The sequence below is a fragment of the Bufo bufo genome, chromosome 6, assembly GCF_905171765.1.
Source record: "Bufo bufo chromosome 6, aBufBuf1.1, whole genome shotgun sequence".
NCBI classification, from domain to species: domain Eukaryota; kingdom Metazoa; phylum Chordata; class Amphibia; order Anura; family Bufonidae; genus Bufo; species Bufo bufo.
The window spans coordinates 129,778,751-129,801,363 of NC_053394.1; the positions used below are offsets into that span (position 1 = coordinate 129,778,751).

The 22,613-nt window shown below is 46.9% G+C and overlaps 1 long non-coding RNA gene across 1 annotated transcript; it reads left to right on the forward strand.

Moving 5' to 3' along the window:
- Nucleotides 1-385: 385 nt before the first annotated feature.
- On the forward strand, nt 386-21,329 carry LOC121006003. The gene is made up of 3 exons (XR_005780005.1): nt 386-396; nt 9,134-9,136; nt 21,154-21,329. It is a non-coding gene; the product is annotated as an uncharacterized LOC121006003 (long non-coding RNA).
- The last annotated feature ends 1,284 nt before the right edge of the window (nt 21,330-22,613 follow it).

The following is a 22,613-nucleotide window of genomic DNA, read 5'->3' on the forward strand; positions in this document are numbered from 1 at the left end:
CTGAGAAGACTAAATGAGGGTGGTCTGGCTATCACCCTGTGAAATGTCTTCCCTCATTTCCACCTCTACCACATGCAAAGCGTCGGCCTTAATTATGAGCAGCGAGCGTTTGAGTAGACACAGAAGTGGGATGGTGCCGCTGATAAAAGTGTTATCGCCACTCACCATCTGTGTTGATTCCCCAAAGTTTCTTCACAGAGGTCAGACATCCATGTCCACTCCTCGCTTGTGAAAAGCAGAAGCTGACTGGAAAGGCGACAACCATGTTGCAGCTGGTATTCCACTACTGCCCTCTGTTCCACACAAAGCCTGGCCAACATGTGAAACATCGAGTTCCAGCACGTGCTCACATCGCACAACAGTCGGTGAGTTGGCAATTGTAAGCGCTGCTGCAGCGTTGACAGACCGACGGAAGCTGTCAATGACTTGCGGAAATGGGCACACACGCAGCGCACCTTCACCAGTAGCTCAGGCAAATTGGGGTAGGTTTTAGGAAACCGGTGAACCACTAAGTTGAGGATGTGGGCTAGGCATGGGATGTGTGTGAGCTTCCCGAGCTCCAAAGCAGCCAACAAGTTACGGCCATTATCAGACACAACAATGCTTGGTTCTAGGTTGAGTGGCGAGAGCCACAGCTCAGTCTGGTCTCTTATCCCCTGCCACAGCTCTGTGTGCTGTTTGTCACCTAAGCAGATCAGCTTAAGCACGGCCTGTTGATGCTTCCCCACTGCAGTGCTACACTGCTTCCAGCTACCAACTGATGGCTGACTGGTGCTGCAATAGGATAATTCTGAGGTGGAAGTGGAGGAGGAGGAGGAGAAGTAGGGGTTGGAGCCACTAACATAGGTGGTGGCGGAAACCCTGATGGAATTAGGGCCCGCAATCCTTGACGTCGGTAGCACCTGTGCCATCCCAGTGTACGACTCGCTCCCGGCCACCATAACGTTCACCCAGTGTGCCGTCAGGGAAATGTAGCGTCCCTGGCCGAAAGCACTTGTCCATGTGTCAGTGGTTAAGTGGACCTTCCCAGTAACTGCGATGGTCAGGGCACGGGTGATGTTACGGAACACATGCTGGTGTATGGCGGCGAGTATGGCACACCGTGAAAAATAGTGGCAGCTGAGGACTGCGTAACGAGGGACGGCCGCCGACATCAGGCTACAGAAGGCCTCAGTGTTCACAAGCCTAAATGGCAACATTTCCAGGGCCAGTAATTTGGAAAGTTGTGCATTTAGTGCTATAACCTGTGGGTGGGTGGCTGGATATTTGCGCTTGCGTTCAAATGCCTGGGGTAAGGACATTTGTACGCTGTGCTGGGACACAGAAGTGGATGTGGTCATTGATGGTTCTTGTGAAGGTGCAGGGCAGGAGGCATCCGGGCCTGCGCCTTCAACAGTGGATTGGCCAGCACGTAACACAGGGGAAGATGAGGCAGTGGTGTGACCCGTAGACACAGATTGTGGACCCAGGCGTTCGACCTACCTATTACGGTGCTTTGATGCCATGTGGTGGGTCATGCTGGTGGTGGTGAGGTTGCTAGCGTTCACGCCCCTGCTCATTTTTGTATGGCACAGGTTACAAATTACAATTCTTTTGTCGTCCGCACTTTCCTTAAAAAAGTGCCAGACTGCAGAACACCTACCCCTTGGCAAGGGAAATTTCCGCAAGGGTGTGCTCCGAAAAACAGTTGCGGGCCTGTTTGGTGTTGCCCGCCTTCTCCCTTTTGCCACCACACTGCCTCTTCCAACCTGTGCTGCGGATTCCTCCCCCTCTGTACTGCTGTCCTCGCTCGGTTTGCTACTTTCCCAGGTTGGGTCAGTGACTTCATCGTCCACCACCTCCTCTTCCACTTCCTCACTCTGCTCATCCTCCTGACTTGTTGACCTAACAACCTCAGTTACTGACAACTGTGTCTCATCCTCATCATCAACCTCTTGAGACACTAATTGCCATTGACTTATTGGCAACTGTGTCTCCTCTTCATCATCCACCTTGTGAAACACTAATTGCCGTTCCCCACCGTCTTCTTCTTGTGACTGTGGATGCTCAAGAGTTTGGGAATCAGGGCACAATATCTATTGTTCCTCTTCAAGCAGGCTTGTCGAGAGGCCCAAATTAAGGAATGGTGCTGAAAAGAGCTCCTCGGAATATCCGAGTGTGGGATCATTTGTTTGGCAAGACTCTCCATGGTGGGAGGAAGGAAGATCAGGGTGAGGATTGTGTTGACCAGACTCTTGGCTACTGAGACTGGACTTAGTGGAAGACAGGGTGGTGCTTAACCGACTGGAAGCATTATCTGCTGCAATCCAACTGACCACCTGGTCGCACTGGTATGACTTTGAGACCGTAGTCCTGCGCCGCCCTGCAAACTGGGACATGAAGCTAGGTATCGTGGATGATTGTTTTTTTTGTGCTCTGGCAGCAGGCACAGTTTCAACGCGCCTAGGGCCACGGCCTCTGCGTGTACCATCAGCATCACGGCCACTTCCCTGTCCATTTCTGCTCGCCTTCTTGATATTAAATGTTATATATGCTTGAAAGTATGTCACACGTACAGTAGCGTAGGATTTGTAAGTGAGGTTGCTGTGTGAAGCAGGGACAGACTGTCACAAAAGTCCTTTTAAGGACTGGTATAGGTGTGCTATCGATAGGTGTGACATACAGAGGGGTGTGATATACTTATAATATACTTTCTAACATAGAAAGTATATTATAGTGCTTTTGTATTGTGCAGCAGTTGTGTGCGGTTCTGCTGCGATACTGCAACTAAATAGAGGGACGAACGCTATTCGAATAACTAATTGCAACTGGTGTGATATACCTGTTCCCCCCCAAAAAAAAGATTAAGGGGTGCGATATACCTGCTTCCACAAAATACTGATTGAGGGGTGTGATACACCGGCTTCCATCTAATATAGATTGAGGCCTGCGATACACCAGCTTCCACCAAAAATTGATTAAGGGGTTTGATATATCAGCTTCCAGCAAATACTCATTATTGGGTTCTATATACCTGTTTCCACAAAATACTTATACAGGGTATTAATATACCGGCTTCAACCAAATATTGATTGAGGCCTGCGATACACCAGCTTCCACCAAATATCGATTAAGGGGTTTGATTTGCCGGCTTCCAGCAAATACTCATTATTAATTTATTAGGATCTATATACCAGTTTCCACAAAATACTGATACAGGGTATTGTTATACCGGCTTCCACCAAATATTGATTGAGGCCTGCGATACATCAGCTTCCACCAAATATTGATTGAGGCCTGCGATACACCAGCTTTTACCAAATATCGATTAAGGGGTTTGTTTTGCCGGCTTCCAGCAAATACTCATTATTGGGTTCTATATACCTGTTTCCAAAAAATACTGATACAGGGTATTGATATACCGGCTTCCACCAAAAATTGATTGAGGCCTGCGATATACCTGCTTCCACAAATACTGCTCTTCTATAGAGACTTTGTCACAGGGTTATTTTAAAAATGACAGGCAGAGGAAGAGGCAGGCCATTTCGCAGGGGTGGTAGGGATCGGGCAGGTGCACCAGGCCAGAGGCTAAGTGGGAAATTGCAGAAGGTGCGTGCGATTACATCAAAGGACGCACCAAACTTGGTTGAGTGGCTCATTCAGCTTTCGCTTTTGCACCCTCCTCATCCTCTCTATCTGCACCCTCTTCACTCTCTGCTGTGTGCACCCCCAAAGACACCACCAATTATTTTCTCATCCATTGCAAGACCATACCGATGTGCAGCCATTCTTGGCATCTGATCAGGAAGAGGAGGTCACCACCCAGCAGTCTGATGACAGTACCCAGATCAGCCCAAGGAGGGTGGTCCCCACTGTTGCTGCCTACTCCGAGATCTCTAATGTCAGCGGTGGTCAAGGTGACGATGATGATGTGTCGATGGACTTCACATGGGTGCCCACAATAGAGGAAGAGGAGGGGAGTTCAGAGGGAGAGACGGAGCAGCAGATAGGGAGGAGAAGCAGGCAGAACTTACAGTGCACAGGAGACAAAAAGCAGACTGCAAATGTATCTGGAGCGAGCCATCCACCATGCACAGTCACATCTGGCACTCCCAGGACGCCAGCACATGACTCCGCAGTGTAGGCTTTTTTAATGTGTCAGCTGCTGACAATAGTGTTGCCATCTGCAGCCTGTGCTGTCAACGCATAAGTCACGGTAAGCCCAACACTCACCTAGGGACGACCGCCTTAAGAAGGCACCTGGCCTTCCATCACCAAGCCCAGTGGGAGCAACACCGTCAGAACCCACAAAGCCACACTCCAGGCGCTCCACGTCCTGCCTCTTCTCCTTCTCCTCTCTCCTCCCATTTGTCCTCCACTCCACCTTCCACCGTGCCGTCGTCGTGTTCATCTGGCAAAAGGCAAGCTTCCGTGGCTAAAATGTTGATGACGCAGGATAACTCTCTTTCCCAACGGCCTTTAGAAAATTTGTGGCCATTGGCACACCACAATGGAAGGTCCCCAGAAGGAAATATTTCTCCTAGAAAGGGAATCCTAGAGCTATATGGCCATGTTCAGCGGCAAGTGACTGTATCTCTGGCACAAAGTGTTGGTGCCCAGATACATCTCACCACAGACACATGGTCTAGCAAACACAGGCAGAGAAGGTACATAACTTTTACTGCCACTTGGTGAACCTTCTGACGGCTGTCAAGTATGCAACCTGTGGCACCTGTGTGGATTTGGTGTTACCTACACGGATTGCATGCAAGCCTGCCTTTTCTGCTCCTCTCCTACTCTATCCTACACTGCTACCGCCTATTCCGCTGCACCCCCCAGCTCCCGAGAACCTATTCGATGTGCCATGTGAGACGTTGCCATGCTGTGCTGCGGCTGTTGTGCCTGGAAGCCAAGAGCCACACCGGTCCTGCACTTTTTTCAGCTCTGCGGTCACATGCCGATCAGTGGCAAACCCCGCTCAATTTGACAGTTGGTAAAGTGGTGTGCAACAACGGTGCCAATCTGCTGAGCGCGCTAAAAGAGGTCAAAATGACACACGTGCCATGTATGGTACACGTCCTGAACTTAGTCGTGCAGCGATTTGTTGCCAAATACCCCAGGGTCCAGGACGTCTTGCGGCAGGCCAGAAAAATCTCTGGCCATTTTAGAAGATCTTACACGGCCATGGCTCGCCTTGCTGACGTTCAGCAGCGACACCACCTGCCCGAGAGATGTTTGATTTGTGACTGCCCGATGCGCTGGAACTCCACCATGTATATGCTTGATAGGCTGCTCCAGCAGAAACATGCCGTTAACGACTACCTGTATGAACTCTGTGGCAGGACAGGTTCTCGGGAGCTTGTTTTTTTGTTCACCGTGCCAGTGGCTGCTCATGTGCGACACATGCAGACTTCTGCGGCCATTTGATGAGATCATCAAACTAGTCAGTCGCAGCCAGGGCGCTATCAATGACATTGTACCTTACGCCTTCTTTCTAGAGCCGTCGAGGAGTAGGAGCAGGAAGATGAGGAAATCGCAATGCTGAATGAATTCCCAGGGGGGGCTACTCCATCTGAGACAAGTCAGCAGGAGTCTGAAGATGAGTCAGAGGAGGATGGTGCCTGGGGGGAGGAGGAGCAAGAAGAGCAGGCTTTAAACTTTTCTGGGATTCCTGGTGTTGTCCATGGATGGGGGGTGGAGACCGAGAACAACATTCTCTTGGGCTATGAGCAGGAGCCAGGGGGGGCCTTTATGCTCCAGTGTTTGAATAGGGACCCCGTATAAAAAGCATAAAGAGCATGTACTGGGTGGCAACGTACTTAGACCCCCGGTACAAACACAAAATGGCATACATGTTACCAGCATCACAGAGGGCTGTCAGAATGCAGAATTTCCAGGCCTTGCTTCGAGAGATGCTGCATTCTACTGTTGCGGGCGCTGGCAGAGGAATTTCCACCCACAGAGAAACAGTTGCGGGTACCAATCCTACAGCGCATGCAAGAAGAGGGCGGTTTGACGATGTGTTGGTCACTTCGGATATGAGATCATTCTTGCAGCCAACCCATTGACAGCCGTCCTCCGGATCCAGCTTCAGGGAACACCTAGACCGGCAGGTGTCCGACTACATCGGGTTAACGGCCAATGTGGACGTTCTGAGAAGCGAGGAACCCCTTGACTACTGGGTGTGCAGGCTTGACCTGTGGCCAGAGCTGGCACAATTTGCCATGGAACTCTTGGCTTGCCCCTCGTCGGGTGTCCTGTCTGAAAGGACGTTCAGCGCAGCAGGGGGGATCGTGACTGATAAGCGCACTTGCCTAGCTCACGACAGTGTGGACTACCTCACATTTCTAAAAATGAATGAGGCATGGATCTCTGAGTAATTCAACACTTGTGACGACCACGTTTAATTGAATTTCCTTATGCCAGCCCACACATATCCGCCACCACCTAGAACAAATAATGGTCCCTGTCTTATGTAAATTTAGGGGCATAAAAGAGGGGGGATTTCGTTAGTCATGTTTTTAATCCAATTTTATATTTTGTTCATATATATATATATATATATATATATATATATAAATGTATTTGACATATATTTGTACTGGCCTGCAGTAAAATAGATATCCAATGACTGTCTAATATACCTCCAGCCACATAATCACTTGATCTTTTATGTACGTTGAATGCATAACTTTTGGGGCCTGTAATCTAACTGGCCAACAGTAAAATTGTTATAGTATGACCACCTAATGTACCTCCAGCTACATAATCAATTGCTTTTTTCTGTACGGTGAATTAATAATTTTTGGGGCCTATAGTCCACTGGCCTACAGTAAAATTTATATCCATTGACCCTATAATATAACCTCCAGCCACATAATCACTTGATCTTTTCTGTCCGGTGAATGAATAATTTTTGTGGCCTATAGTCCACTGGCCTACAGTAAAATTGATATCCTATGACCGTCTAATATACCTTCAGCCACATAATCACTTGATCTTTTCTGTACGGTGAATGCATAATTTTTGTGGCCTGTAATCTAACTGGCCAACTGTAAAATTGTTATACGGTGACCACCTAATGTACCTCCAGCTACATAATCAATTGTTCTTTTCTGTCTGGTGAATGAATAATTTTTGGGGCCTATAGTCCACTGGCCTGCAGTAAAATTGATATCCATCGACCGTCTAATATACCTCCAGCCACATAATCACTTGATCTTTTCTGTACGGTGAATGCATAATGTTTGGGGCCTGTACTCCACTGGCCTGTATTAAAATTGATATCCAATGACCGTCTAATATACCTACAGCCACATAATCACTTGATGTTTTCTGTCTGGTGAATTAATAATTTTTGGGGCCTGTAGTCCACTGGCCAACAGTAAAATTGTTATACGGTGACTGCCTAATGTACCTCCAGCCACATTATCAATTGTTCTTTTCTGTACGGTAAATGCATAATTTTTGGGGCCTGTAGTCCACTGGACTGCAGTAAAATTGATATCCATCGACCGTCTAATATACTTCCAGCTACATAATCACTTTATCTTTTCTGTCCGGTGAATGCATAAATAATTTTTGGGGCCTGTAATCTAACTGGCCAACAGTAAAATTGGTATACGGTGACCGCCTAATGTACCTCCAGCAACATTATCAATTGTTCTTTTCTGTACGGCGAATGAATTTTTTTTTGGGACCTGTAGTCCACTGGCCTGCAGTAAAATTGATATCCATTGACCTTCCAATATACCTTTAGCCACATAATCACTTGATGTTTTCTGTCCGGCGATTGCCTAATATTTGGGGCCTGTACTCCACTAGCCTGCAGTAAAATAGATATCCAATGACCGTCTAATATACCTCCAGCCACATAATCACTTGATGTTTTCTATCCGGTGAATGCCAAATGTTTGGGGCCTGTACTCCCGTGATCTAAAATAACATTTTTATAGGCTTCAGCAGGGCACATTTTTTAGAGTTCCCCTTCAAGACGCATAAAAATGGCCCCTGATTAAAACTGGAATTTTTGCAACTGATCCCCCTCTGGTATGTCACTGTCCATGTTGTGGGACGATTTGTGCACTTCTAGTAAGTATTTGGTGGCTGCAAATATTACAACGTTTTTTCAGGTTCGCCTGCCATTAAAGTGAATGGGGCCCGCCGCGAACTTGCGGTTCGCGAACATTTGTTCGCGTGATCGCGTTCGCGAATCATCCCGGCCGATGTTCGTCCATCACTACTTACAGTTTAAAAAAGCACTCCCACAAATATGTTTATTCTCTGGACTTTTGCAAAGGTACATGATATAAATTATACTAAAGGTAATCTTTTTAGCGATGACCGTATTTGTGCCTTATCTACTTTAGGCTCCATTCACACGTCCGCAAGTGTGGTCCGCATCTGTTCCGCAATTGTGCGAAACGGGTGCGGACCCAATCGTTCTCTATGGGGACGGAATGGATGCGGAGAGCACATTATGTGCTCTCCGCATCCACATTTCTGGAGCGTGGCCCCGAACTTCCGGTCCGCAGCTCCGCAAGAAAATAGAGCATGTCCTAAGAATAGGACTTCTCTATTTAGTGCTGGCCATGTGCGGCCCGGTGTATTGCGGATCCGCAATACACCACGGACGTGTCAATGGACCCTTATTCTGGTCCTCAGCTGTGTCATGTGACCAACAGCCTGATTCCTCAACTGACACAGCATCTTATGCGTGAACAGAAAGTCAGTTTCTCCATTCATTTCTATGACAGCCTCGAGGTCAGTCTTATAGGAATGAATAGAGAAACTGACTTCCTGTCCACACGAAAGACTCTGTGTCAGCTGGGGAATCAGGGTGTCGGTCACATGACACCGCTCAGGATAAGAAGGGAGTGGATATCTCATAACTGAAGCCATCAGTAAAAAGATTCACAGTTTGTATTTACTGGAGGGTTAACACATAGGCTGAAGCATGCTTTCTTTCCACAAAACTACTCACTGTTCTCAGTTTGTCGCTAGAATCTCTTAATTTATTGATCAATTTGTGCAGAGGCGTGATACGTTGCGGAGGGTCAGCGATGTAAAGACCTTCAGTACTCAAAATTGGATTTGCTATTGCTGGAAAGAGAGATCATTAAATTAAGAAATTCTAAAAAAGAACTGTGAACAGCAAGTAGCTTCCGGAAAGAAAGTATGTTTCAGCCTATGTGTTAAATTTGTGATTAATATAAATTGTGGATAATATTGGAGTGGACTCGCAGTATTTGGAATGATTGGTCGAGGTGCATGCTGCTTTATTGGATCATTTAAAAGATAACCTTCACTACAATTTATATCATGATTCAGATAAATGTGGTTGACAGTTGTTACAAGCGCACAGTCTACTGTATACCTAACAAACAGTCAAAAAAAAATATATATTTGAAATGACTGCATCAAGTTGCAATGTCTGGAAGTTTGTTTTTTTATTATATCAAATCTAATATATCCCCAAGTATTGTCTAATATATTACAAAAAAAATGGTATATCAATATATCACAATACAAATCTTTAATAAAAATCATAAAATAATAAATCAAAAAGATAAAACCTAAGACAAATGTATTCCTGGTTCAATCAGCTGCCAGTTTGGGGGTCCACGCACACTATGGCTTTTGTTTTTTAAGAAGGTCAACTCTTTCAGGCTTTTAAATAAGAGGAGGAACACATGAATAACTATGGCTCTTCTCTTCTGTTGTGGTTGGTTGTGTTCTGCCAGAATTAAAGAGTTTGTGCAAGAATTTGGTGGTGGTGTGGGAAGGGGAAGGGGGGGGGGGTGGAACTGACCAACCAGGAAGTCAGTTTTTGTTTTATAAAGAAAAAACTGACTCCCAGGTCCAGGAGCAAAATGGTAAATAAATGGTTGAATTCAGCTGATCAAGTCATACACATATCATTTCGGATGACCATGGCTGAAAATTTCCAACCTAGCCAATTCACATTTTCATCTTTCAAAAGCCTGGATGTTCATGCAAGCTTTTATCTCCTGACACAAGATCAACTTAGATACACTGGGGCACATTTGTTAAGCTTTTTACTATACTTTTGTGGCATAAAAAGTTACAAATTATGGGGCACTCCATAATTGTACCATAATTTGCAAAATGCAACATTTTAAACTCAACACTTTTCAAAAGTGGCAGAAAAATGGGTGGTGCTTAACATGAGGCGGTGTGGCCTGTGCAACCCGTCAGGTTTACTATAATTTACGCCAGCAACTGGCACAAATTATAGTTCAAATCGACGCTAGCTCATTTTGCGCTGACAGACTTTATACTAAGACTGGCATTTATAATATATCTGTCTGACAGTATCACCCAAGACAAGCAATAGTGCAAAACTTTCACATAGAAAAAGTAGCATGTATATTAGCACCCTAAGGCCAGTTAGGTGAGGACCATTGCGTACGTCTGTTTTGGCTGCATTGAAAGTGATGTTAAATGTTTTCCACAAGAGCTATCCCACTGACATCTCTATTTGAAGGTAAATCCTGCTTCTCTGCTGTCTCCCAGTGATTTCATCCATAATTGTAATGATTCTTACCCCGCTCTCCTCCCTGAACCTGTCTTAATCGTATGTTGTCTGCAAATACAAACATCCCCTGTTTCACCATTAGAGACTAATTGGCTGTTGCTGTAACAAAGTGTTTTCCTGCTGCTAGACACAGAAGAATCTCTGCAGGCGTTAAAAGCTTGTGATGATGAAGCTTCTGATTGCTGACGAACATAAAAGAATAAACATGAAACAGTAGAGGAAGTACTATGAATTTAAACAATATAGATGATGTCAATACCTCCCAGAAAGCATGATGTAGGGCCTATGTATAGAGCGTTGTGTCCCAGGGGCATCCACACTATAGCTACCAGCCTTGGACTCCACCAAGCAATGACTCCCTATCCTTGTTTATGATAATGGGCTTCTTATATTCATGACAGTCAGAGAAAAGAAGACAGAGAGATCGGTGGCGCTGCAAGGAGTCTGGAGGAGCACTTGTATGATGAAGAAATCAACTTTATTGAAGTCGTACATGTCACACATGCACTGTTGATGTGTTTACCTGAAGAAGGGATCATCCAACCTCGAAACACGTTGTATCACATCAATAAAGTCAAAATGCTCCTCCACACTCCTTACAGTGCTGCCGATATCGCCGTCTTATTTTCTCTGACTCTCTAGTGTGATCACCGGCACTTCAGTACCGGCAGGAGGGTGTAGAACAGCAACTGTTTGCTTTAATACATGCATGTTTGGCGGTTGTGCCCCCAGCACAACATCGCCAGGTGAGAGGCTTTCTTTTCCCCCTCACCCATTTACACTTTGATCCTACACTACCAGCTCTCTTCTTCTTTATTAGTTCTTGTGATATTCATGACCAGAGGGTCAACTTGGGTATGTGCCCGGAGTGCTGGTTGCCAGGAGGGTGAAACAATAAGGCACATTTCCTGTTCTAGGGTATTTGGATATGGGGTGATGGTAGTGAAATGAACCTTTGCCCTAGGCAAAGGACAGCCTAGTTACATTTCTGTTCATGCCTTAGCCCCATTATTCTTCATGTCTCCAAATTATGGGCCATTATGGCTTGTTTTATTGTAAGAGCACTGTCTGTCTTAATTATGGTAACACTGTACCTGGCTCTTTTATTAAGGTACTAGGTCTGGTACCATTGTAGGGCACTATGGAAACATGGGTGACCTAGTCTGCTAGAACTGTGGCAGTCAAATGGCTGTTGACCTCGGCTGGAGGGGAGATGTACTTATTTTTTCTGTGGGTAAGAGGATCTGTTAATAACTGTTAGGATTTTTTCAGCTTCCAAGTACAAAAAGCCATTTTGCATAATCTGTAATTATGCACTTCAGTGGCTGATGTAATTACTGAATAAATTGTCATTTTTCAGTTATGCATGGTGATAAACAAACCATGCAAAAGGTCATTAAATCTTATAGGTAAAATACAGGATTATACACCCGCTGGAGTCACAAACTGCTGTGCATGATGAAATCTTAAGGAGATATCATACACAGAAATTACTTGTTTTGTATAGTTTTTTAAATCTTTATTCAAATTACAGTAGGTATACATGCCTAAGCCCGGAAGGGGAGAGGATAGTAGTGATGGTAGCAAAAATGGTGGTTGTAGTTACTCACTTTGACACTCCCTTGGACAGTAATGGGAAGAGCACACCTTTATTCCCTTCAGGGCACACCTCAGTATTGGGGATTCTCCTGCGGATGGTGGGTTGGGGTGCCCTTAATGGTGATGAATTGTGAAGTGCAAGACAGGGTCCCCTGCAGCACTGGAGGCAATTGTGAGGCAGATTTGCTGTAGCCCCATCAGCTGCAGTTCTCAGCATGCATGGACTGTCAGTTCTTACACAATGTGCAATATCCAAAGTTCTCAAAGATTACGTGGCTACAGTAACAGTAAATAGGCCAATATGTCTCCTTACAGCAATTTTTCTGACACTGCAGTTTTGTAGCTGACTTTTGCATGCAAAATACGGGTCTAACACTTTTCACTTTGCAGCCAAGGGGTGGACCTCAACGTCAGATTTAGGCTACTTTCACACTAGCGTTTTTTGCGGATCCATCATGGATCTGCAAAAACACTTCAGTTACAATAATACAACCGCATGCATCCGTCATGAACGGATCCGGGTGTATTATGTCTTCTATAGCCATGACGGATCCGTCTTGAACACCATTGGAAGTCAATGGGGGACGGATCAGTTTTCTATTGTGCCAGACTGTGTCAGAGAAAACGGATCCGTCTCCATTGGCTTAAATTGTGTGCCAGGACGGATCCATTTGGCTCCGCTTCGTCAGGCGGACACCAAAGCGCTGCATGCAGTGTTTTGGTGTCCGCCTGCAGAGCAGAATGGTGACTGAATGGAGGAAAACGGATGCATTCTGAGCGGATCCTTTTCTATTCAGAATGCATTAGGGCAAAGCTGATCTGTTTTGGACCGCTTGTGAGAGCCTCTCTCTGTCAGCACAATGTCTGCTATACAGTCTCTAAGCTTCTTGTTAAGCAGTTTATATCCACAGGGCTTCGACTCGCACCTTTTCTTGACACTGGTATACTTTTCAAATATATAACTTCTTTTCTCTTCACTTTAGTTGATGTATAAGCTTTCTTTTGTGAGCTATTTTTTTGTCAGGGCATACATGACACAGACACCCACTGTCTCTACACTAAATGCTTTGACTACTCCTTATAAGGTGAGTGACAAAGCCCAAACCTAGCAACTGGTTGCTGAGGCCTATTAACTCTTAACTGCATGGTACACAGAAAATGCATAAATACACATACATAAATTAAAATTTCAATTTAAACCCATTTGCAGGGAGACCACTGCCTTATTTAACTCCATCTTCATTCTTTTACTGCCCTACCTCTAAAAAAAAAAATCACACATTTTTCCCAATCAATGGGTGTTAATCCAGTGTTCCCACAACTTGTCAAAATTCTTTCTTTGTATAATATATCCTTTTATATTGTAGCAAATTTTTTGTATAGCTGAATTCATGTGGTTTCCATAAACAGACTTGATCGACACCACAGCTTTCCTGTCCTTAGAATGGACTGATGGAGACCCTGTCGCTCGCAGTCTGCAACCTCCAACTTGTCTGCTGCTCTATTCAAACAGGAGAACAAAGACTTCCATTCTATAGTGTGAGATAGAGTATAGGGCAGCTTACTGACTAGTGTTGTTCCTTGCAGCCAGGGCTATCTTTTTGGGGTGTTCTCCCATTGCATCTGTGCAACTCCCACACTATTATAATGTAATGTTGGGTTATTTTGGCTTGCTATGAAGTTAAAGGGGTTTTCCTATCCTCTGAATAGATCATCAGTATCTCACTGGTGAGGGTCCGACACCTGGGACCCCTGGCTATCAGTTGTTTAAGAAGGCACCGTCACTTACAGTAGTGTCATGGATTTCTCTCAGCTCAGGAAGCACAATTCTGTACATTGGCTGTGAGCAGTATCGCAGCTCAGTGTTACGCTGAGTTCTCCGGGTCCCCTGCTGGCCTCGGAGCGCTCACAGCGTATGCCCCCAGGCAGCACTCCAGCGTCTCGGCGTGTGCGTCCTCGCTCTCTAGGGCACGCGCGCGCCGGGACTCTTAGATTCAAAGGACCAGTGCACCAGTGATTGGTGCCTGGTCCAAAGGGGTTATTAAGGGTTAAGGTTGTGAGAGGCAGTGCTGACTTAATTAGGCTGCACCTGTGCACTGCCCATTTATACCTTCTCCTCCCACAGCTTTCTGCCGGATCTTTGTGCCTTGTGCCTCAGAGAAAGCGTTCCCTACGATGTTAGTTTGCCTTACCTGTTGCTGTACCCGTTGCTATCGTCCACTCGCCTTTGAACCTTTGCCGCCTGCCCTGACCGCTGCTACGTCCGACTACGCTCTTACCTTCTCCCTGTGTACCACGCCTTATCAGCTGCTAGAGAGGTCGAGTTGTTACTAGGGGACACGACCTGGTAGTTACCGCCGCGGCAAATCCACCCCGCCTTGCGGCGGGCTCTGGTGAAGACCAGTAACTGCTTAGAACCGGTCCTCTAGTACTACCCGCGCTATCGCCTCTCTGGTCCAGAGGATTCACTACCTGTCCCCCCGGTTCGTGACAGTAAGATCCGGCCATGAATCCCGCTGATGTTCCCCTGCCAAGCCTGGAGGACCTCACCACCATTGTGGCCCAGCAGGGTCAACAGCTGGCCCAGTTGACCGCTATGTTGCAGCAGCTCCTGCCTTCTCTGCAACAGCCAGCTCCTCCGTCTGCTCCTGCTGCATCACCTACCACCGGTTCCAGAATCCGTTTGTCCTTACCAGACAAATATGACGGAGATCCTAAGCAGTGCCGTGGGTTCTTGTCGCCGTGCTCTTTCCACCTCGAGTTTCTGTCCAACCAGTTTCCTTCTGAGCGAGCCAAGGTAGCCTTTATACTCAGTTTACTGTCCGGGAAGGCCCTGGCCTGGGCTACACCACTATGGGACCGCACAGATCCTGCCACCGCTTCCGTCCAGAGCTTCTGCCTAGAGTTCCGGAATGTTTTTGAGGAGCCTGCCCGGGTTACCTCCGCAGAGACTGCCTTACTAAATTTGACCCAAGGAGGTTCTTCCGTGCGTGACTATGCCATTCAGTTCCGCACCCTGGCCTCTGAGCTGAACTGGAACAATGAAGCCCTTTGCGCCACCTTCAAGAAAGGACTTAACAGTGAAGTAAAGGACGTTATGGCTGCACGTGAGCTTCCTTCCACTCTTAGTGACCTCATCTTGCTGGCCACTAGGATAGACAAACGTTTCGCCGAAAGACAAGAGGAACTCCTCCTTGAAAAGGAAAAAGCTCGTCCTAGACGCTTTCCTCGTCTGGCTCCCGTTTTTCCGCATCCACCTCAACCCGCTACTGGGTTTTCCGCCGTGGAAGCCATGCAGGTGGATTGGTCACGCTTGACTCCGCAAGAACGAAGCCGCCGCAGAAATGAGAACCTGTGTCTGTACTGTGCCAGTACCGAGCACTTCCTTAGAGATTGTCCTCTCCGTCCACCGCGTTCGGGAAACGCTCGCACCTAGTAAGCGTGGGAGAGGCGTTGCTAGGTGTGGATTCTTCCTCTCCATGTCTCATCATACCCATGCAGTTGATCATCTCTTCCAAGTCCTCTTTCTCCGCAGCCGCCTTCTTCGATTCCGGTTCAGCTGGCAACTTCATTCACGCCTCCTTGGTTGACAAGTACCGTATTCCAGTAATCCATCTACTCAAGCCGTTTTTCATCTCTACTGTTAACGGTGAGAGACTCTCAGCCACCGTGCAGTTCCGTACCCAGCCTCTGCAGATGGACATCGGAATATTTCATACCGAGACTTTAGAGTTCTTTGTCCTTCCCTTCTGTTCCTCCGAACTCCTCCTGGGTCTGCCGTGGCTTCAACGTCATAGCCCTGTCCTGAATTGGTCCACCGGTGAGATCCTGCGTTGGGGCTCCTCCTGTTCGGACCGCTGTCTCAAGCCTGCTCTGGTCAAACAGAACCCGCAAGTTTCTCCGCCTTCTGGGATGCCCAAGCCATACCATTCCTTCACGGATGTCTTCTGCAAGAAACAAGCTGAGGTTCTTCCTCCTCACCGATCCTATGATTGCCCGATCGACCTGATACTCAGTTCTACTCCACCTCGGGGCAGAATTTATCCTCTCTCACCTCCTGAGACTCTTGCCATGTCCGACTATATACGTGAGAACCTACAGAGAGGATTCATAAGAAAATCTTCTTCTTCTCCTGCTGGGGCCGTTTTTTTCTTCGTAACTAAAAAAGACAGCTCCCTCCGCCCCTGCATTGACTACAGAGGTCTTAATAAAATTACCATCAAGAACCGTTACCATCTGCCTCTAATCTCTGAGCTATTTGATCGTCTCCAAGGGGCTAAGATCTTCACTAAATTGGACCTTCGAGGGGCCTATAATCTGATCCGTATCCATGAGGGAGACGAATGGAAGACCGCCTTTAACACAAGGGACGGCCATTTTGAGTATTTGGTGATGCCCTTCGGCCTCTGCAACGCACCTGCTGTCTTCCAGGAATTCGTCAATGATATTTTCAGGGACTTACTTTACACCTGCGTGGTCGTATACCTGGATGATATCCTCATCTTTTCCTCCAATTTGGATCAACACCGGGTCCATGTGCAACAAGTTCTTACTCGTCTTAGGAGAAATCGCCTGTACGCTGAACTTGAAAAATGTCGTTTTGAACTGACCTCCCTGCCTTTCCTGGGATACATTATCTCAGCCCAAGGACTTCAAATGGACCCAGCCAAACTCTCGGCGGTTCTGGATTGGCCACGTCCCTCTGGTCTCCGAGCCATACAAAGATTTCTGGGCTTTGCGAATTACTACAGGCAATTCATCCCTCACTATTCCACTCTGGTAGCTCCTATCGTGGCCCTCACTAGAAAAGGAGCTAACCCCAAATCCTGGCCTTCCCAAGCCGAGGAAGCTTTCCAGTCCCTGAAATCCGCCTTTGCCTCTGCACCTGTTCTCTCTAGACCAGATTCCACCAAGCCCTTCTCTCTTGAAGTGGATGCCTCCTCGGTGGGAGCCGGAGCTGTCCTCACCCAGAAGTCTTCCCGGGGCAAGACTTCAACTTGTGGCTTCTTTTCTAAAACATTCTCCTCCGCAGAGAGAAATTACTCAATTGGGGACAGGGAACTGCTGGCTATTAAATTGGCACTGGAGGAATGGAGACATTTACTCGAGGGCGCCACACATCCTGTGTACATCTTCACGGACCACAAGAACCTGGCTTATCTCCAGTCTGCTCAGAGATTAAATCCCCGTCAGGCTCGTTGGTCTCAGTTCTTCGCCCGCTTTAACTTTGAGATCCATTTCCGTCCGGCTTGTAAGAACATTAGGGCAGATGCTCTGTCTCGCTCCTCTGATGTGGTGGGCGACGAGTTAACACCTCGATATATTATCCCTCCAGAACGCCTTATTACAGTCGCTCCCGTGGACCTGCGCCTTCTTCCTCCTGGCAAATCCTACGTACCTCCACGTCAGCGGCTGCGAATTCTCAAGTGGGGCCACGCCTCCCCTTTTGCCGGTCATCCAGGGGTGCTAAAGTCTCTCCAACTAATCTCCCAGAAAGATGTCTCGAACTTCGTCCAGGCCTGTACGATTTGTGCCCGGATAAATCGCCTAGCCAGACACCAGCGGGTCTCCTCTTGCCTCTACCTGTTCCTGAAGTTCCCTGGTCTCACATCGCCATGGACTTTATTACTGATCTTCCCTCCTCCCATGGCAAGTCCGTTATTTGGGTCGTGGTGGATCGCTTCTCCAAGATGGCTCACTTTGTACCCCTGCCCGGTCTACCCTCTGCACCCATGTTGGCCAAACAATTTTTCCAACACATCTTCCGTCTCCATGGCCTTCCCAAACATATTGTCTCGGATCGTGGGGTACAATTCGTCTCCAAATTCTGGAGGGCTCTATGTGCTCAGCTCGGGATCAAATTGGACTTTTCTTCTTCGTACCATCCTCAGTCTAACGGCCAAGTAGAACGGGTGAACCAGATTTTGGGTGACTATCTGCGTCACTTTGTATCCTCACGCCATGACGACTGGGCTGATCTACTTCCCTGGGCGGAGTTTTCCTACAACTACAAACAATCCTCTGCCTCTAACAAGTCTCCTTTCCTTGTAGTTTTTGGCCGTCATCCTCTTCCACCTCTGCCGCAGTCTCCCACTCCTTCTTCTGTACCTGCCGTTGACAGTGTTGTACAGGATTTTTCCTCCATCTGGCGAGAAACCCACGCTGCTCTCCTCAGGGCTTCCGCCCGTATGAAGGTTCAAGCTCACAAGAGACGCAGATCTCCACCGGAATTTCGTCCGGGTGACAAGGTGTGGCTCTCCTCTAGGTACATCCGATTTAGGGTCCCAAGTTACAAGTTGGGCCCTCGTTTCTTGGGACCCTATAAAATCAAGAGTCGTATCAATCAAGTTTCTTATCAGCTCCATCTTCCTCCCTCCCTCCGAATCCATAACTCCTTCCATGTCTCCCTTCTTAAACCTGCTGTCTTTAACCATTTTTCTCCCAAGCTTGTTTCTCCCACCCCTGTCGCCGATACCTCCGATATATTCTCTGTCAAGGAGATCTTGGCGACCAAGATCTCTCGGGGTAAAAGATTTTTTTTGGTCGACTGGGAGGGCTGCGGTCCTGAGGAGAGGTCATGGGAGCCGGAGGAGAACATCCTGGACCGCAGTCTCATCCGCAAGTTCTTCGGTACCAAAAAGGGAGGGAGACCAAAGGGGGGGGTACTGTTACGCTGAGCGCTCCGGGTCCCCTGCTGGCCTCGGAGCGCTCACAGCGTATGCCCCCAGGCAGCACTCCAGCGTCTCGGCGTGTGCGTCCTCGCTCTCTAGGGCACGCGCGCGTCGGGACTCTTAGATTCAAAGGACCAGTGCACCAGTGATTGGTGCCTGGTCCAAAGGGGTTATTAAGGGTTAAGGTTGTGAGAGGCAGTGCTGACTTAATTAGGCTGCACCTGTGCACTGCCCATTTATACCTTCTCCTCCCACAGCTTTCTGCCAGATCTTTGTGCCTTGTGCCTCAGAGAAAGCGTTCCCTACGATGTTAGTTTGCCTTACCTGTTACCGTACCCGTTGCTACCGTCCACTCGCCTTTGAACCTTTGCCACCTGCCCTGACGGCTGCTACGTCCGACTACGCTCTTACCTTCTCCCTGTGTACCACGCCTTATCAGCTGCCAGAGAGGTCGAGTTGTTACTAGGGGACACGACCTGGTAGTTACCGCCGCGGCAAATACACCCCGCCTTGCGGCGGGCTCTGGTGAAGACCGGTAACTGCTTAGAACCGGTCCTCTAGTACTACCCGCGCCATCGCCTCTCTGGTCCAGAGGATTCACTACCTGTCCTGCCGGTTCGTGACACTCAGTCCCATTCACATTAATGGGGCTGAGCTATGCCTAGGCCATGTGACAGATGAACGTTACATCACATGGAAAAACTGTTAGCGCCGGTGCCTTCTCAAACAGACGATGGGGGTCCCCGTTGTCAGATCTATACCTATCAGATACTAATGACCTCTAGGATAGATTATCAGTTAGAAAATCTCGGAAAACCCCTTTAAAGATCCGGTGACGTACTGGACTCTCTGTGGGTAAAGCTAGGCATAGGCTTCCGCCTAGCAGTGAGCCCGGTGAGGTCACCGGCACTAATGGGTGGGCTTTAGCACCGCCCTAGCCTGGAAAACGGCTGGGGCATAGCTAGCATTGTAAAATGTAAACAAAAGGCCCTTGCCCTGAGCGATCCAGCGCATGGCAAAGGAGAGCATCAGAGCATGAAATAGGGGGGATGCCTTGGTCAAAATGGGGATATGTCCAGGTTCAGCTCTGAACCCGGACAACCCCTTTAACTCTAGTGTGAGACCGAATTACATCCAAAGCTACAATTAGAATTCTGACAGTTCCTGATTCCCAAAGGTAGTGTAATGGGCCCAGTGACACTGAGCTAAATATCTAGGTTACATGACTCTCTGAAGAATGAATGTAAATTTCTGTGATATTCCACTAGCCACAGCGGAACTGGAAAATTGGCTTTGCTAGTATGTGACTGGAGTACAAACAACTATATATTTGAGTACAAATTAACTGAAACATTTTACATTGTTACTCAGCTTTTATTACTATGCCTACGATTTCTCACTGACAGGTACTGCGATTTATATCCAGATGGATTATGGATCCCTGGCCAATAAACTGTGAAATCCTAAGGCGAGAGATTCTGTCGCACAGACTCCTCTCTAGGATTAAATGCGGTTCCTGTTAATCGGGGACAGCTGAACCTTCCTATTAGCGTTTAATGTGTCAGTACAATAGTTGTTAAATGTACCACATCAGATGACATGCCAGGCTTCCATTTACCAGTAGAAAAGTGAACATAAGGCAGTTGTAATGGTTTTGCTTGTTCTGCTAGGCTTCAGTAAATGTTTTCTTGCAAACGAACAGACAGTAGAAAACACACAGATTCTCATCTGTTAAGGCCTGATCTCTGGTCGTGTGTCGTATCTGTGTTATATAATAACTTTATAAAACACACTCTCCATATCATAACATAGATTTCATATAAGAACACAAATGGGAACTGGAATGGTGCTCATATTAAAGAGGTTTTACAGGGAGGAACTACTGTTAAAAGTAGTTAAAAGGGCCAGACAATGTTAAAAATTACAAAGATGAATTACTCATCTACACCAATGCCCGACCGCTGATGTTCTGATGCTCCTCTGGTCCCCACCGCTCTTCACTTCTTGTCCTATCTCAACACACCAGAAATGACAAGAAAGGCCCTCTCAGCCAATCACTGGCTCAGGTGGGTCACAGCTAAGGCCAGTGGTTGGCTGAATGAGCCTCCGCGGATCTTCACTACCTCACTCTGCACAGTCTATATGCCTCTAATTACACAGGTGTTACTTGCAGCAAACTGGCTGGCCTTTAATCCTGACCTGACTTTTCCACATGTTCTCTTTTGCTCCAGAGAACAGGAGCCAGAAATTGCGAGTAGGCTACCCCTGCTCCAGGCTACTCCTCTCCACTCTAGTGGTCCACTCTTTGTGCCTCCCTGGGTCCTGAGTAGAGATGGCCTTGCGCAGGGGTGGGATTCAAATTTTTAACAGGTTTCCTACTCAACGGCAGACACGCGGCGTCATGACACATGTTTACATATACATACACCACATATATGCAACACACATAAATACACCATATATATGGCACACATGCATAAATACACCATACATACACTACACACACATACCACAAAACTTTTAAAAAGTCTAAGGAGCTAAACTATGGAATGGAAGTACTCATCTCCAGCTGCCGCTGTAATTTTAACAACCGGATCTGGAGAACCTGAGGGAACTGGCTGAATCCCATGCCTGGCCTTGCGGTTCGCCCAGCTGTCGTTTCCCGACGAACTTTGCGTATTCGCGATTTGCCGAACATGCGAACATATGGCGATATTCGCGCCGCCATATTCTTTTACATTGTGAAGAACTTTGACCCATGACACATCCATCAGGGGGTACAGGACAGCCAATTGAGACGTTTCAGCACATGGACACACCCCCTACCTTATAAATAAACCTGATCTGGGCGCCATTTTACATTCAGTCTTTTGCCAGTGTAGGGAGAGGTTACTGTGTGGAGCAGGGACAGACTGTTAGGGACACCAAACGCTAGCTAATAGGGCCACAAAGGTCCTTTTAAGGACTGGTATAGGTGTGCTATCGATAGGTGTGACATACAGAGGGGTGTGATATACTTATAATATACTTTCTAACATAGAAAGTATATTATAGTGCAATTGTATTGTGCAGCAGTTGTGTGCGCTTCTGCTGTGATACTGCAGCCACACAGAGTGCCAAACGCTATTGGAACAAATAATTTCTACTGGTGTGATTAACCAGTTGCCCCCCCAAAAAACTGATTGAAGCAGGGGTTTTATATACCAATAATATACGTTCTATATAGTGCATTTGGGTAGTGCAGCATTTGTCTGCGGTTTTGCTGCGTTACCGCATCTACACAGAGTGAAAAACACTATTTGAAGAAATAATTTCTACTGGTGTGATTTACCAGTTGCCCCCCCAAAAATGTTTTTAAGCAGGGGTGTCATATACCAATAATGTACGTTCTATACAGAGGCGGCTCTAGACTTTGTGAGGCCTTAGGCGAAACTCAAACATGAGGCCCCCACGAACACAAGATATGCAAGCGATAATAAAGATCAACTACAAACAAAAACACTTGGTATAGTATCCTTTGTCTGTCTATTAAATGTGCAATACATTTGTCAGCATTGTTTTAAAGGGAAAATAAATACTCTTACAGCATATGTGTGTATTTAACATGTTTAATATGGCAATTACTATGTAACCAATTTTAAGAATAAATCACCTTTCTTTGGATGAACATGAAAAACAGTAAAACCTAGAAAAATGTAACATAGCATACTGCCTCAACAGTGCATGGAACAGAACAGCTACAAAATGCTAATTTTTTAAAATACCTTAAATAAATAACTCAGTTTCTCCCCTACATCTTATTCTCT